Below are 19,248 nucleotides of genomic sequence, written 5' to 3'. Positions count from 1 at the left end.
TAAGAAAACCTTTCAGTAATCCGTTTTAACCCATTCTGTAAATAGAACGACCCGACTATAACCGGAAACATTTTTTCAAATGACGTCACAATAACGCGGGAAAAGATCAACCACTTGAAATCACGTTAAAACGTAAAATTAAAACACTTCTGGTACCAATATATTTAAAATATAATAAACTAACACTTTTAAAAATGTTGATCTATATTTTACGGGACCTGCAGACACAATACAACCAATAACAAGATCTATAGCTTTCATGTATATTGTTATGCAATGAATTACGATCCGAACATATCCGAAGATGTAATATATCATCGATTGATGAACGCAATTGCCGAAAGGCAGTTCATTTAAGGAATGGAAGTTGAGCTGTAAATATTAGCTCACAATTTTTACAGAAGTTTTTATTGTATATTCATTAAAAAATAATTTAATACATTTCTACACATAAATTTAAGCTTCTTTGAATATTTCACAACTTGCAGGCACAACTGGTGTAAATTGAAATTATTTTTTTAAATGCATATGGCACGGTAAACATTTTAAGTTTTTGGCACCATGTTGCCAAAATGTTAAAGTGAATTATTAATAAGAAACAGGTCATGAGTAAAACATATGTATGTTAAAATGGCGACCTAAACATTATGTTAAAATTGTAATATCATAAGGCTATTTCAGTACAGTTTGATTGTTTGTTTAATGTGATCAATAATGTTTAATTTCTGAAAGCAAATACATGTATATTTCTTGTGACTCTGAAACAAAATTATAACAAAATGTTGGGCAATAAACGAAATAAAGGATTTTCTTGTTTTTAGGGCAATGTCGTTTTCATAAAGAAAATTTGAAATGGCGGAAACGTAATTCAAGTTAAAAATAAAATTGTCATTTGGCGATAAAATTTGTTTTTGAATGTAAGAAATAATACGTATTAAGAAATTATCAAGCTGATCATGGTTTGAAATGATGCCCATTATGGTCTTACTACATTAAATTAAAAATGGTAAATGAGACGGGGCTAAGTATTAAAACAAGGATATGAACGCAATTAGGGTGGTCAAAGTGTGTGCTTTGGACTCCACGCGTACTTTGACCAGCCCAACTGCGTTCATATCCCCGATAATGACATCAATTCCGCAATTAGTTACTTAAATATTCACCAATAGTTCATTATTTCATTCAAGAATTGTAAAAAATATACTTTTTTTTCATATAAGAAAACCTTACAGTAATCTTTCTTATCCATTCTGTAAATTAAACGACCCGACTGTAACCGGAAACATTTTTAGCTTGACTATTCGAAGAATAGGTGGGCTATACTACTCGCCCCAGCCTCGGCGTCGGCATCGGCGTCCGGTTAAAGTTTCAGGGCAAGTTGGGATTTTCACTTATAAGTCCAATACCCTTCATTCAATTGACTTAATACTTCACACAGATGTTCAGGGCCATCACATGATGAGGTTAGATAACTCCATATTATTCTTTACACAGATTATGGCCCCTGATTGACTATGGAACTTGGGTTAAAGTTTTATGGCAAGTTGGAATATTTATTAATAACTTCTATATCCTTTGTTCAATTGACTTAATATTTCACACAGTTGTTCAGGACCATCCCACAATGAGGTTACATAACTCCATATTATCCTAAATACAACTTATTGCCCCTGATTGACCTAGGTTAAAGTTTTAGGGCAGGTTAAAGTTTTAGGGCAAGTTGGGATTTTCACTTAAAACTCCAATACCATTCATTCAATTGACTTAATACTTCACATAGATGTTCAGAGCCATCACATAATGAGGTTAGATAACTCCATATTATCTTTTATACAAATTATGGCCCCTGATTGACTATGGAACTTAGGTTAAAGTTTTAGGGCAGGTTGGGATAATGTTTAATAACTTCTATACCCTTCATTCAATTGACTTAATAATTCACACAATTGTTCAGGACAATCACCCAATGAGGTTACATAACTCCATATCCTTAAAACAAGTTATGGCCCCTGATTGACTTAGGTTAAAGTTTTAGGCAAGTAAAAGTTAAGGACAAGTTGGGATTTAAATTAAAAAAAAACTTCTATACCGTTCATTAAATGCACTTAATAAAATTCAAAATTATTTATGACCATCTTACAACAAGAAACATAACTCCGTTTTAAGCCTAAATACAAGTTATGACCCTTCATTTTTTTATTATTTCTTTTTAATTTCCTTTGAAAGGCATATTTGTATATTCTTAACCACATTTTCATAATGGGAAATCAAGTTATTTGAATGACTTGCGTCATTGTTTGGGCGGGCAGGTGGGAGGGCAGCATCAAAGTCATCTTATGTATCAAATAATTTTAGTTAGGTTTGACATAAAGAGACCAAACTTGGTATTATTACATCGTTATTGTATTCTAAGTCAAAGCGGCGTAGTCGAGCGCACTATCTTACGACGGCTCTTGTTATCAAATGGCGTCACAATAACGCGGGAAAAGATCAAACACTTGAAATCACATATAAACGTCAGATTGAAACCTTTATGGCAACAATGCATTTAACATATCTTAAATTAACACTTTCTTAAAAGGTTGATTTATTTTTACGGTACCTGCTGACACGATTCAAACAATAACAAGATTAATAATTGCAATGTATATTGTTATGCGATGATTCACGATCCAAACATACCCGAAGATGTTGTGTTCGGATGAAAACTGCAACTGACGAAAGGCAGTTCATTTAAGGAATTGAAGTTGAGGTGTAAAGTAACGTTATATACGCTAACTACCCATCTTAACCCTTAGGCTGCTGATGGCGATTTTAAAGGCTTTGCAAACAGCTTGGAACCAGACCAGACACCGAGTAACTCAGCGTCTGGTCAGGTTCCAAGCTGTTTGCCACTCAGTCAATATATATCCCCAAAGTTTTAAGTAAATTGAAAGAAATTTAGAATAAACCAGATGACATTTTTGAGCGGACGACAATTTACCCAGCATGCAAAGGGTTAATTTCACACGCAATATATATCGCAAAAATGGTAGTCCGTAGTCCACTCCAGTGCAGTGTGGCCGTATTCCACTCAGCTGACATCACAGCATACGCGTATCATAACGCGATGTTAAAAGGATGTCATAAAACAAAAGAGTCCGTCATTTAAATGCCATTTATTTTGAAAACATGCGCCTCATTAAATCAGAATGTGCAAAAAAGCCACTCGAATCGAATACTTCCCGGATCAAAACGCAGTGATAATAACCCTAGTGTTTTCTTACCTGAAATTGTTGGTCACTATCCCCTTGGTCCCATACTTCTGCTGACTTGGAGGTTCAATTTCCTGGGTCATTTGGTGATATTCATGTAGCATGAATCTACAGTTATTTGAGTTGTCTTTGTTAATTTTAATGATTAATTTCATTATAATATGATATATGATATATTGATGTATTCAGAGATTATAACTCTATCAAATCGTGAAAGATTCTTCTTTCTGAGACAATTTATTAAGTGTTTGGATAATAACGCAGTCTTTTCTCGCGCGGGTTATGTAAATTATGTAAACAAGGGCAGTACTGTCAGGTGCGCCCAGGTTTCCTGGTTCACTGTTTGTGGTGAAAAACGTACTCGTTTCGGCGAGTATTAACACTGTTTTTCTAAATGTTTCAATGATATTTTTTAAACAACCTTGTGCACCGAATGAAGAGCAATTGCTTGTTTACGATGACGCTCGTTTTAGATTAAAATCATGCCCAAAAAGAAATTTAAATGGCTAACAATCTTAGCGGAGCATCTGCATCTGTATTTCTTTATATTTCATTGTTTAGTATAGCAATTCTTCGACAAAGCAGTTTAGATATATGATACCCGTGAACCGGGGCTCTAATCAACGACAGGAAAACGCAAAATTATTATTAGTGTTACGATTAGAGATTTACTTGGATTGAAAACATTTGACCGTATGGAACATAAAACATTCAATCGATCGATTCGTATCTGTAAAAGAATGAAACTCACCAGCTCCCTAAGGGAGTGGGTCCTAAATATGTCCAAGTGGAAAAAACGCCAGAATGCACTGTGAACACTAAAATTAACCAACACTTTCTCTGGGAAGTAGGCTCTGGAAGAGGGTACACATCAAAAAATTTGCCAAGAAGATGCGCCCGCTCTTACACCAAATCAGCACTTCATTTCCTTTTTAAAGCATTCAGTCATTTTGTTTGTCCTTCATTAAAGAAGTCACATAATTATTACCTTTTTATCTTTGTGATGATTTAAACGATATTCATGATGGAATTTTGCCAGATTTACATGACAATAGTTTTGCTGAATCGTGTAGTAATTTTAACTGCTTTGAACTTAAAGGACTTCATTTTATTCATTTCAACATACGATCTCTATTACCAAAGTTGCCCGAAGTGAGACATTTAATGTCAAAATGTAGATTTGCAGCCATAGCGTTTTCAGAGACCTGGCTGGACAATTCAGTTATGGACTCGGAAGTACAAATTGTTGATTTTTTTGAAAATGTTTTATCTATGATTAGATCTGACACAGAATGGTACATCCTTGGTGATTTTAACATTTGTTTTTTTGCAAAGAAATCAGCTCTTTTTAAAAGGTTTGAGCAAGTTCTTAATATCTTTAATCTAAAACAGATCATAAATGACCCTACCAGAATCTCAGAGTTCTCCTCTTCTGTGTTAGATCACATTTTATGTAGCCATCAAGACAAGATTTTCAGTCTGGTACTCTTCCGATAGGTCTCAGTGATCATTTGCCTGTATTTTGTACGCGTAAAACACAGAAAGGGACGTATAATGTGCATAAGAATGTTGTTATAAGATCTTTGAAACATTACAATGTAGATCATTTTATTCACAAACTTAAACTGTGCGATTAGTCAAACATGTTTATTGCAAAAAAATGTAGAAGATTCATGGCTGTCTTTTAAAGAAACATTTCTGTCAGTTTTGAACACTCTTGCTCCTGTTAAGGAAGTCAGACTAAAACAAAGAAGTGAACCATGGTTAGATTCTAACATTCTGGAACTCATCAGTCAAAGAGATGCTTTTTATTTCAAATTCAAAAAATACAAACAGAAGGAGATGTTAGATAAATATCGTTTTTACAGAAACCTTGTTCAGAAAGAAGTAATTAAGGCCAAATCAGAATATATGTCGAACAAGCTGGAAGAAAATAAAAATGATCCAAAAAAGCTGTGGTCAGATATAAAAAAATCTTGGATATAATAGTAAAAGTAAATCTTCTCAAAATATTGTTTTGAACATTGATGATGAAAATTGTTTTGAACCATGTAAGATTGCAAATCACTTTAATACTTTTTTTACTACTGTAGCCTCAGCTTTAGTAAAAAAACTACCTTTGCCCTTCAATTTGATTAACTATGAGCCTGACTGTTTTAAACGATTTTATAAAGATAGAAATCCTGACTCTGTTAAATTTAAACTTCACACTGTTAGTGAAGAATACATTTACAAGGAACTATGTAAACTAAATTGTTCAAAAAGCACAGGGTTAGATAACATTCCTGCAAGATTTTTAAAAGATGCTACACCATTTTTAAAGATACCAGTAACATTTCTGATAAACAGCTCTATCACAAGTAACATTGTACCATCTGAACTCAAAAATGCTGAAGTTAAACCATTGTTTAAGAAAAACAACAGATCTGATGTTTCAAACTATCGACCTGTAAGCATACTATGTATAGTTTCAAAAATCTTAGAAAGAGTTGTATACAACCAACTAGAATCTTTTATTGTTAAACATGGATTATTATACGAACTTCAGAGTGGTTTTAGATGTAACTATTCAACTGACTCCTGCCTAATTCATTTGACCGACCATATAAAAGAACAAAATTCCAAAGGTCTATATACAGGTATGATTATGCTGGATCTTCAAAAGGCGTTTGATACCGTAGATCACAAAATTCTATGTCAGAAACTAAAAGAAATTGGTGTGGATTCAATTGAATGGTTTCAATCATATTTATCTGGACGTAAACAAGTTGTCAATGTAAATAATACAACGTCTGAATTCATGAACATCTCTTGTGGCGTTCCTCAAGGAAGCATACTTGGACCGTTGCTGTTTTTATGCTATGTCAATGATATGAGTATAAGCATAAGTGAAAAATGTAAATTAATATTATATGCAGATGATAGTGCTATCCATTTCTCACACAAAGATCCGTCTGTTATTATTAATGTACTCGGCAAGGAACTTGAAAACTGTAGTAAATGGTTAGTTGACAACAAACTGTCTTTGTATCTTGGAAAAACAGAATGTATTCTATTTGGGTCTAAAAGAAAACTAACAAAAGTTGATAGCTTTAATGTAAACTACAATTGCCATATCATAAAACCTAAACAATCTGTTAAATATCTTGCGAGTATACTGGACAATGATATCAGTGCTGCATCTATTATTAACAATATTGTCAGTAATGTTAATTCTAGGCTAAAAAAATATATAGACAAAATCGTTTTTTAGATATGAATCTAAGAAGATTGTTATGTAACTCCTAAATACAATGTCATTTTGACTATGCATCGACATCTTGGTACAGTGGTATATCTAAACAATTCAAGAACAGATTACAGGTCACTCAGAACAAAGTTGTCAGATTTATTTATGGCTATGATTGTAGAACTTCCCTGAAAGTCTCGGCTTTCAGTGATATTGGATGGCTTAATATAGAAAATAGGATAAAGCAACTACGATTAAACCATGTACATAAAATCTTAAATAGCAAATGCCCATCATACTTACATGAACATTTTACTAGAGTCTCATCCACACATTCTTACAGCAGTAGACATAGTGCTGGAAATTTTAAAGTGCCACAGGCTGACAGTTTTATATTAAATTCTTTCTTTTATCAAGCAATCCAGGACTGGAACAGTCTTCCAATAAAGTTAAAAGAATTGAAAAATAAGAATACTTTTAAAAAAGAAGTGAAATCACATCTCATTGTTGGTATGAAATGTGCAGAAATGGAAGATTTCCTATTTTATTAATTGTTATTCATTTAATCTTGCATATCAGTTCAAAGATTTTTGTCATATTATGCTAAAGTGTCATATGGTTTTAACAGTCGGTTGCATTATATCTGTAAAAGTTCGATCTCAAAAATTTAATCATTCTTTAACTGGTCAAGTGTACATGCATGTTATTTTTGTATAAGAAAACCTAATTTAAACAGCTTACAACTGAGATCTTGGCAAATAATTATATTTGTCATAAGGACCCCATTGGAAATAAGTTGAATAACTTTAATGGGTTATCCTGTGTTATATATTTGTCACATTGAATTAAATCTTTATTAACGCACGTATATATCCAAAGCATTTTAATGATGTTGTGCTTTGGTATAGATATCATCACTAATACTTTGTTAATCAGTCTGTGTTATAACTTTATGAGATATTTGGTTTGTTACTATGACATATATATATGCACGAATAAATCCATCCATCCATCCATCCATCCATCCATCCATCCATCCATCAATAACGTATCTAGATTGTGCTTTCTACTTTCAGTTATGTACGTGATGTCACCATAAATATTTAAAACGCTCGATGATAGTATATCATCAATGTAAACGACAGTTACGGCTATGACTCTCTACATTGTTAGCTTGTGATCTGATATTCAGTGAGCTGATCTGATGAGCTTTATAGTTGCCAAAGTTTGGTCTATTTGGCACTTAAAGTAAACTTAATTACAACTGTTTATGGTTCTATAATGGGCTTTGAATGGGCTTTATAATTGCGTCTATGCAGACTTTGCGGCACTGAGAAGGCTTAATAGAGCCAGTATATATTATGTTTGGCACTGAGAAGGCCTTAGAAGAACTAAACATGGGTGTGTTGCCTCTAAATGGAGTTAATGGTCGCAAAGACGTATTCTGCTTGTCACGGAGTACGCTTCATTAAAGAAACGCAACAATTTTTTTTGCTCGGTATGGCGTGTATGGTTGCCATAATGGTGTTTATTTTAAGGAATGAATTGCGTGATAACATTATCGGAGTATGAAGTCAGCTGTACTGGTCAAAGTGAGTGGAATCCAAAGGACTCCACTATTACTTTAACTAGCCCAACTGCGTTCATATCCCCGATAATAACATCAGTCACGCATTTCATTACTTATATTCACACTAATAGTTAGCGTTGATCCTTGCGATCCTTGGCCAATTGACGGAATTTGGTAGAACGATGCAAAGCTGAAATATTGCCCCAGGATTTCATCATTTATATACACAAATTTAAAATAGTTCGTGTATGAGCAGAAATAGCATAGTCTGTTATAGGCTAATAAATATTTTCATAAATGTTCTGTCAAAAAAGTTATTTAGAAATTAACGTTACTTACTAGTTTGTTTACATCGACGGTGACCCATGTGAGAACCCATTTAAAGTCACGTGATTCCTCACTCTGTCGTTGTCACAATTTAAATGATAGTGAACTGGACTTACTTAAGTATAGCCCCTCTGAGGTTTGTTTATCGATGCATAGAATTGACTGTAATCACAATATGATGTGCCCGATCCTGCCAGGGCTTGTGTAGATGTCTTCTGCAGTTAAAAAGGCTGCTCTTGTGTTTGGCACTAGACGAGCTTTATTGCAGCAAAGTATGGATTTACTGAGCACTGAATTGGCTGTCGTAGTACCTGTATGATTTATTTACACTTAATAGTCTAAAATATAGCAATACTATTGTTAATTGGACACTTCATGGGCTTTACATAGCACCTTTATTGTATGTCTGGCAGCTTTAGCGTGTCAAAACGTTTGCTGGACACACGGTAGACCTGAGAAGAGCCAGTCTGTGATGACTGTCTGGCAAATTAGAGCTGATTGTTGCCAACATATGGTTGAATGAGCTTTGGCTTTTGTAGAATTTCTTAGTCAGCTCAGACTTGAATGTAAGCACATTAGGGATACAGGGATGGAGACCTTTTGCGTCAACAAGAGACAATTTGAAAATGAGCCACGTAAAAGGCACTCAGTGGAGTTAGGTACGTTGAACAACATTGGATCATCATCATAAGGACTCAAAAAGTGATCCTTCCATATGGATGGGCCTAAATGAAACTAATAGTTTTATATCAGAGATAATTTGTGATTTAATTGACTTTCAATATGGGAAAAGAGTAGAAATATTACAAAACTGTTCGGTGGTTTTATTAATGACTTCTTTTCATATACAAAATCCAATCAAACAATGAAGAATTCAGTAACAATGCTGTCGAAATTGGTAATATTTGTATTTTGACAGGCAAATGACTTTGACATTAACATTGAAATGCTTAATTTTGTTTGTCAATATCAATATTTATTTGAAAATTACAGAAACAAGTTCAATAGTCGAAAGTTTAAACATAAATCCCGTTCAATGGCACAAGATAAACGCCAATGACATAGAACAGATTTTTTTTATTCACAAACCAGAAACACGGAAGAAACACACAAACTCCACAAACAACACGCTACATGTATAATATATAGAACCAAGGGTGTGTATCAAGGTGTTAGGTACCGCCTTGGAACGGTCATTAAAATGTATATTTACTGGGCGGGTAGGAGGCTTAAGTAGTTTAAATTGTGTGCACAACTTCACGCTTATCCCAAATATCCATAATAAAGTACAAACGTTAATAGTAAAGTATCCAAGATTATTTATAATGCTCAAACATCTATTTATTTAGATGTGTTTTTAAATGAAACAGCTGCAATATGATATTAAAACCTGCTGAAAACAACACATTTTGGCTACCGCCTTCAGTACCAAATATTTTGATAACACCTATGCAGTTGTTTTCATAAAATTCATAAAATATAAAAAAAAATCACTGAAGGTTAACTGCACATTAAAAATACCGGGGAAAATGTTGATATCTAGCTCAATTTGACAGTATACTCTTACAGTAATAGCAATCACCTTTGGACATCAGTAATGGTATGAAACGTTAGCTTAAATATTATTAATACTTTTAAATGTACCCTACAGATTATGCCGAACATATTCATACGCCATAATTACTTTTGAAGTTTTGAGGCCATCTACTCATTGAACGGTGGTGCAAAGAAAATGAGATGTCGACACGTGCGCACTGCAGCTGTGCCTTGTGTTAACTTCTACACACGTGAGTATGATTTATATTTTATTTGATAATTTTATCAAACGGTATATTTTCAAATATGGCACACTGTTAAGAACAATTTTTCTGCAGGTAGGCTACGATTTCGTTTCAATATTGAGCGAACTGTGGTGCCAGGAGCTTTTCTCCCGAATTGGACTTGTGATTGTTTTGAGATCTGCTAGCAAGTACATTTGCTTACACACAACGTGAGAACATTGTGGTGCATACCAATATAACTGTAATGTATAGTACTAACGCCTAAACACAACACAACTAACAAACTCTTCTTAAAAGGGAATTATGCACACTTATATAAAAGTTGTGGCGCTGTTACTTTAGTAATGGCGCTGTCGAGTAGTGGTGGCGCTGTCGAGTATGTTTTGCGCCCGAAGTAGATATACAGATTTAACGCTTTTGTAATGAGTACAAAGTAAAGGTGGCTATGTTTATCATACATTGTTATGATTGTTTTACCCACCAGTTACGGAAACAAAACTACATTAACCAAAGTGAAACCTATTACACAAACATTAGGCTTGGTGCGGTAAATGTTACCATCTTTCATAACCTAGGTCATCGAAGCAATGCCTGATGTTTGGGGTAGGGGTAGGGGTGCAATTATAAAAGTACACAACCTACATTTTCAGCCAATGAAAGAGCAGATAAGCAATTATTAAGAACTTGGATTAATCATTAAGAATTTCAACTTTTGCGGGTGTTTAAAGGTCCGCCTACTGCCACTCATCCGATACACACTCCTAGCGTCAGATCGGACGCTATAATGTCAGCCAAAGGGGAAGTATTCTAAGACATTAAGATGACCTGAGGTAATACTATGTTGTATTTTTAAGATAAATTAACTTTTTTTATTTCGCCCCTACCTGTGTCACCGTATAACCTTAAATTGGTTTTATTAAATCTCTAAACTTTTAATATTTGAATTATTCAAAATTGTAGCTATTAATAGTCATTGAAACAGTTGATACACGTACAAAGTAAAAAATTACAACGTAGACACTGGTATGACAGATCACTAGATGTTTATAAACAATAATGCACCAGTCAATTGTAATCAAGCCGCCCCCCCCCCCACCCCTCAGGTCCGGGGGTATACCAGGGATAACCGGGGAAATTGGCCTTGTTTCACCTTCCTCGTCTTCGTGCCAAAATATCAGGGAATGGGCCTTACCTAGGGTCCCTGGGATGCGGGGGCATTTGGCGGGGATTTGACCAGCAGTTTGCCCCCGCAGGGCGGAGATTTTACCTGGGCTTGGCTCGACCGAGAGTCAAAGTCCCCGCTATTCCCCGGACCTTGGGAGCCGTGGTTACAATTGACTGGTGCCTAAACACAACACAAATCGATAAAGTAACAAGTCACCGGCACTGGTATTGCAGCGTCAGGTGCAGTAAAATGTCCCATTCACATCATCGGCTAAGCTTACTCAATCATGATTATGGTAGCAATATATACCAGGATAACTGAACACAACATTTTCTGAACAGATGCATTCCCGGTTGATGGCAATGCCATTTTAGAGGGCAGCATCGAATCAGACGATGGTGAAACCACAAACTTGGTAGCGCTCATACAAACCCTTGCCATGTTCGTACCTTTGCCAGACATAGGATCTCTGTGCAGCTCAAACTCTCCAAGATATAAGTATTTCTCCAGTAGCTTGTAGTAAAGTATATTATCAGAAAACAAAAGATCGAACTCCGTGTCAAATAGATGAATCTGATCGCAGTAGTGCATCTTTGTGAAATGGTTTCCATTGGATCTGTAGTACATGCGTGTTAATATATAAGATTCATCATTATCACGATAATTATCTAAAGTAAGCAAAGGATGCTTATATATGACGAGCTGCTTTTGAACATCAAGTTCTCTCGGGATAGCATATGCATATAATGCCCATGTCGGCACTGTTTCAAACAGTATAATGGGTGTTACGCCTGACCCAATTTCTCTTTTGACAAAACGCTTGCGTCGAGGAAAAGTAGAAGTGTCCTCTACCTCATCGACTGAAACCTCAATGGGCTTATAGAATTCAGCTTGTAAGAATATTAAGGAATCACCTAAGACCATCCCCCATTGTCCTTCTGCCAGCGTCCGGGATTCTTCCAATATGTTTTCTATATCTGCCGATTCGCCAAAGTATCCAAGGAATATTATGAATTTATGAAGATATGCGTCTTGTGGAATAAAAAAATCATATTCGGCACCAAAATATATAACTTCCCAGTCGCAGAAACCACATTCGGTTTCGTTCGGAAATCGCAACAAACTTCGACAATCGCCGTGACAGGAGACGATAAAGTCACTAAAGATGACACTTTGGTCATCGCTTTTTGTCATCTCAACGGATAAAGTGTATTTATAAGTTTCCTGAAACAGAAAAATATAGATCTTTTAAATTTGAAAGTCTATACTTAATTATCAATTTTCAGTTGTTGATGTGAAGTCTGTAGCTTATATGTAGATGTGTCATTTTAGTAAAAGTGCATTCAGACTTTATGGAACACAAACTACATGTTAAACATAGTACACACCATATATTGTACTGTGCGGTGATCTTGGTAGGTACCCTGTTCATATTCATATTAATAAAAAACCCAATGGAGTTTGGTATGATATCATATCAAATATAAACTATCATCCTTCTTGTTATGATATATGTATACGCTATGTTCAAAATAATACATTGTATAGTTGGTGAAAAAAAATAAGTCTAGTTTAGATGTATGGAAAACCTGAACTTTTGATGGTTTAGACGTTAGACACATCTTGTTAACTAAAGTTTAAACATTATCAGTATTTACAAATGTGCATAGCAATAGTTTTTATCAACTACCGTAGCTAACTGGAAATACATTTGATTATGTTTATTTGATGTGTTATCACCATAATCTGTATAAATCTGTTTAGTTAAGAATGCGTAACAACATGTCCCTATACAGAAGCTAAGATAGGAAAATATACAAAATTATGATATAAATTGTTACGTTTTTAACTCTGGAGAAATTGTTGACGATTTTCATTACCTACCTAAATTTACGTGTTCTAATCATTTATGCAAAACAATAATTCCAGAAGTATGGATATAAGAAACATAATAACTGTCACAGTTAACAGTCTTAAATGAACACAAATAATAAAAATACTCTTGTCATTTATAGTTGAATACTTCCTTTCTGTTGTTGGAAGTCTTATATGTGAAAGTATTTTTCACCCGAAAACACCAACATCTCGAAAAACACGTCCAAACGTTGAACAAATACTTTTCCCCCAAAGGGAAATTTTAATGTTGTTTTTTTAAACATCACGCTTTAAATACATCTTCCACAACTGGATTTCAAACCTGCAATTTTCATTTTTAAGTGTTCATTGTTATACTGGTAATGAGTTTACTTACGTGAAAATGGCTGGACAGCCTGGTCCGGCTATTTATGAGCAGACATTGTCCCTCAGCACTTCGTACTCTCCCTGTAGGACAAAGAATGGGTCGGCAGTCCTCCTAAAATACATAGTAATATTCAGGACTCTATTGGACTACGATTGAATAGTAGTAAACAAACTCAGCACGAGAAGTGACAATTAAATTACAGTTAAATGAAAGTTTGGGAAACCGTACAAGCAGTCTGTTGGATACATATGAAATTGATTGACATTTTAAAATTGTTCGTTTAAAGATAAAAGATATCAATTCAGCAGACGGAATATAAATCCGAGAAAATATACATCAAAGATAATATACATCCGGTAAAAATATCAGATATAATATACCTACACAAAAGCAAAATTTAATAATTGGCACCAAGTAATATATATGAGATTGGAAAGTGCTGTACTTACACTATTGTCTGGATTACAAGCTTCTGGTGTATTGACTGTAGTCTCCGTGTCATGCAGACCCTTAACAGTCAGATCTAAGTAGTTCAGGTGCAAAATGAGCGGTGGGGTAATAATGTTACCATTATCTGGCATCAAAATTCTTGATGTTTCGTTTAGGTCGTAAATTCCATTACAGATCTCACAAAATTTGTTGCTGAAAATTTCATTTATATACAATTTTTGTGAATATACATTGTTTGCTTCGCATCCTTTAATGATATCTTGTTTTGATAAATTCGTATTCGGGGGAATAATAAAAGATTCGTTTTTATAACACGATGTAAATCTATGTAAAACACATCGATAATTGTCCTGTAGGAGGGTATTTTCAATCGCTTGGTTCGAACTGTTAATAGGTGGCTCAAACTGTACCTTGCATCGGTCATCGGCTTTCTTATTTTGAATGAAATTTACAATGAGATCCATGTGATCTTCATTACGAATACTTGTTTCGCACTTAATCTTTGCCTTCCAAACAGTTATATTAGCCGCGTCGTGACAAACAGCGCATAATTTGTTGACGTAGACAACTTCTCTGACTACGTCCCTAGTTTCTGTAAATATGTCACTCACGGGCCAAAGTCCTGCCCATTGTTGTATAGCAGAACGACAGTCATTCATACAGTACTTTGTTTTCCACACTTCTCTGTCAACTTCTTCGGTTTCTTCTAGTAAAAATTCAAGATCTCTGAACGTATCAAAGATAACGTCTGTTTCTTTTTCGTTCCCACGATAAATACCAATTGGCCAGAATGCGACCATTCTGTAACCATATTCTAATTTTAAACCTTGTTTTTGATCATTGACCGACGCCTGAACACATTCCATATTTGATTCATCGGAGAAGTCTGGTATGTAACAAATGTCAGTGCCTTCGGCGCCTGTTTCTGCAAGCAAAAGTCCATGTGTGTTTGTTTTTAAATATTTGACAGGCCTTATTTAGAAAACAATTTCCTTAAATCAAAACCCAATGGACAAATGACGAGTAAGTATAGTGAGTAATTATATCTTAGCGCACTAAATTGTATACGAAACTAGGAATTTCTGAAATCACTTCGTTAAACTTGTGTCCAAACCCTATTTTCCCTGACGTTTGATTTGAACGTAAGAAATTACAAATGTTAAAAAGTGTGAAAGATAAAATTTATATTTTCATTGAATAATTCCATCGATTAATCTCTATAAACCACTGGGAATGATATTAGAAAAAAAACTTTTGACAAACCATTATTCAATTAAAAGGACGCTTGAATATTTTTATCTAAAATAGAAATGATAACCACTTACCGATTGTAAAATTGCAGTAAATAAATTCTATTATTTTCTCCGACCATTCACTAGATGTATCCATCAACCCTCTCTGGCAGGTGCCAAATGGACATGTCCGAAACAGTTCCGTCTGTATTGTTTCCGTGGAACTCATGACATTGGAACGTGTTGCAACAACAATCATTAACACTATAATAGCCACTTTGGTCAACATTTTGTTAAACATATTTAGTTATTCTATTCAAAGTCATTATCTATATGAAGTTGAAATATACTACCATTTCACCTTTATATAAACATATATATTCGATCTCGTTATAGAAGAACACATAAATAATTTCCAGCTTGACATTGATGGGATTTTAATTAATACCAAAATCATATCATAAACTATTTTATATCAATTTCAGTGTTCTCATAAAAAAGTGACATATGAAAGTTTGATTTGTAGTTGATTCTTAGTGTTAATAACTCTTTTTAATACAATATTTGTCTATTTGATTAAAAAGTACCATCTGTTGTAACGCCTGTGAAATTTCTTTTTGCCATTATAGACAATATCAAATATGGTTAATAGCTGATATATTACTTTAATTGACATACATTTCTAATCAACGCAATCGAGAAACACGTTAGCGTTGTCAACCAATCGGATCACGTTCGACTTGTTTATAATACTTGATTTTCGAAGAAAATATTATTATATAAATGCTGAGGAATAAGATCTTTAATCGTTTATAGAAAAGCTTGCGCGTTTTATTTGGAAAAAAACTGTATTCAACAGAATCAGGACAATGGCTTAGCTGCAAGACCTTCTTACCCGTGAAATAATCTTTTTTTATTGTAAAAAATAAAGTTTCACTGCTGTAGTTTTATTTAAGAAAGAATTGGCAGGGATCAACATTAAGACTTTTTTCATTACCAACATAATAATTGAAAAATGTACAAAAATCGCCGATCTCAAACATTCATAATACGTTCGGCCAAAAGGGACTTCAAAATATGATTTGAATTTTCAGTCACGGTGTCATCCTCTTGTGGCCGTAAGATCCTGTGATTGTATAGAGCAGAACAGACATTTATTAATACTTTAGAACATGGTCTAAACAAATGAAATTATTGATGTCACGGTCATGCACATGTACAGTTATAAAATAAGCATACATTTTGTATAACATATAACAAGGTATAGAGTATAGTATTGATGTATCAGGTATACCTATATGTCTGCTAATGCTGTTAATTCTCGTGCGTATCAAGAACGGAACAATTACTTAATGATCATGCAATTCCTGTGTAAATGTTTCTATAAATTTACATTTGAAATCGTGAGCAAATGCATTTACATTCATATGCATCATTAAATACAACCATAATCATTTAGGAGTTTTCTAGCAGTGTCACACATTCAGGATAATCTTTATAACCACAAAAAACGCGACAATTTTAAAGAACAGTGCTTATATAATTGGAACCATTTAATTAATTCCATAATACTGTTTATCAAAGTGTGATATAATTTTCAATTCCCTGGCGTTAAGTAGTTACAATTGCAATACTAGTATACCCAAATAAACAAAATCATAATACAATATTGAATGTGCAATAAAATTAGGGTAATAACAAATATCTAGTAATATGTCAGTGGTACAGATACTATTTTTCGGCTGTTAGGTCGTCAGAAATTACCCTGACTTCCTGTGAAATTCACAAAAAAGAACTGAATAAAATTAAGATTAATTGGTCGTTAAAAAGAAATGAGTGTCGGAAACGAGCTCCTAAGATATCTCATTGTTTAAAAGTTGAAGAATTTTATTTTCCCGCGAACTATTCTTCTTCAAGAAAGTAAAACAGCTCATGTTGTAAGGATAAACACAACGAGTAAAACGCTAAAATAGTATACACATTATTTTCGGACTTGATTGCTTTGGTGTAATACGTTCCTGCTTTATTTTCCTTCCTTGCATTGAGACCTGCTTAACAAAAACGTCATTTTGAGGCGTGCTATAAATTGCTTACCTATTAACTAACGATGTACAAATAGAACAATTGCTGACCAATTGATGACCATATAGATAAAGAAGGAAAATTCTTGAAATTAAATGTAGTATGAAGAGTTATTTTATGTTTCATTATTTGATATTAGTTTGCTGTTAACATAAATTGTATAATGATATTTCATTTAAGTTGATATTTGCATATTTTATAAGAGCGTTAAGTTGAAAGCCAACGGAACTGGCTTACTACATTTGAGATCGATCATTACAGTCTGTTCTCAAGAACTCAGTTTCTATTGGTCATATATATATGGAGGCCCTACGATAAATAAAATATTACCGCACATGGCGTTTCGCTATCCTTTGAGGGGTGAAAATGACGTCGCTGTGGTGTATGCCGCTGAAGTCGTTTAAAATGCGTCGGTCTTTGTGCCGATATAAATTCCTTGTTTGTATTTTTAGAGCCCCTATACTCGTGTAAAATACCCACGTGGCGTTTCAATGCCCCCGTCGTCGTTCTCGATGACCACGTCCATGTTTTGTGTTCCTCCGGTGTCATTTCTAACTGTTACTAATTATAACTTCGAAAAAACAATATGAACAAGTTTCATTAGTAACAGCCCCCCCCCCCCCCCCCCCTCATCATTAATAAGTCTGGGATTTTTTTATAAAAACATGGGGGGGGGGGAGGGGCGTGGTCAAAGGGGTGTGTTGTTAAAACAACGCACCCTGCCCCTGTGTTCATGACCTGTTTAATTTGAAAGTGATTTAAGGCATTGCTGTTCTTTTTTTAACATAGGTGCATTAATAAAAGTTCGTTTATTAGTGTTCATAATTTGTTTACACTAAAAACGATTATAATATGTTTACCCAAACTAAAGATATTCAGTTATAACCGTTTTTTCTACAGTGACCTTAAACTTGACCAAAGAGGTCAAAGCGCATAAAAGGTCTGAAATAACTCTTCCTACATACCGAGTTATACATATCGTTACAGTATGTCAAGCCAAACTATTAAAAGATATTCAGTTGCAACCGCTTTTTCTATTTTTAGTAAAAGTGACCTTGACCATGACCCTACGGCCACATTCGAATTCCCATGACAGGTCTTCATATACTCTTCCTACATAGCAAGTTTGGTCAAAATTAGTCAACCGTGGCTTAAGATATTCCATTTCACTTTTTTTATAGTAAATTTGACCTTGACCCCAGGGGCCCCAAACGCAATCCCATAAAGGTCTCCATAAACTTTTAAATATACCAAGTTTAGTCACAATATGTCAAACCTAACTTAAAGCTGCACTTTCACAGATTGACAGTTTAAAAAATAGTTTTTATCTCAGAATCAGCTGTTTTTGGCACCATTGCCTTCAATATAGCCAAATGATGGAGCAGATCTCAATTGATAAAAAAACAGCTGAAAACTTTAATTTTCTTAAAGCGTTAGTAACATCAGTTTTTGACCATAAATATGAAGAACCACAATCTAATCTTTAGGCAGCCTTCTTATAGCACTGGTTTCCAGACACTTACGCAAAAATTGGCTCAAATCAAGACAAAAATAAAAAGGTTGTCAAAAGGGGCATTCTATGAAAGTGCAGCTTTAAGTTAATCAGTTTTCTTTGGTGAGTTTGAATATCCACACGGCCGAATAACGATGTATGTCATCCTAATAACCAGGTTTCACAATGGTAAACAACATAAATTATTGACTTAATGGAACTTTGGCTAGTTTTCAAGAGAATCATTACATAAAATATCATAAATGCTTCACAAACAAGAGCTGTCACAGTATGTGACGAATGCCCCCGAATGTGACATTGACCTACGAACAAGGTCAGTACATGAAAAGTTGATCTTGCCTTTACGTGTCAAATACATATGGCAAGTTATTTTAAATTGCCTCTGAACATAAAAAAAATACCA

This window comes from Mya arenaria, chromosome 3, assembly GCF_026914265.1.
Source record: "Mya arenaria isolate MELC-2E11 chromosome 3, ASM2691426v1".
NCBI lineage: Eukaryota > Metazoa > Mollusca > Bivalvia > Myida > Myidae > Mya > Mya arenaria.
The sequence above is the reverse complement of the archived record's forward strand: the minus strand, read 5'-3'. Positions refer to the sequence as shown.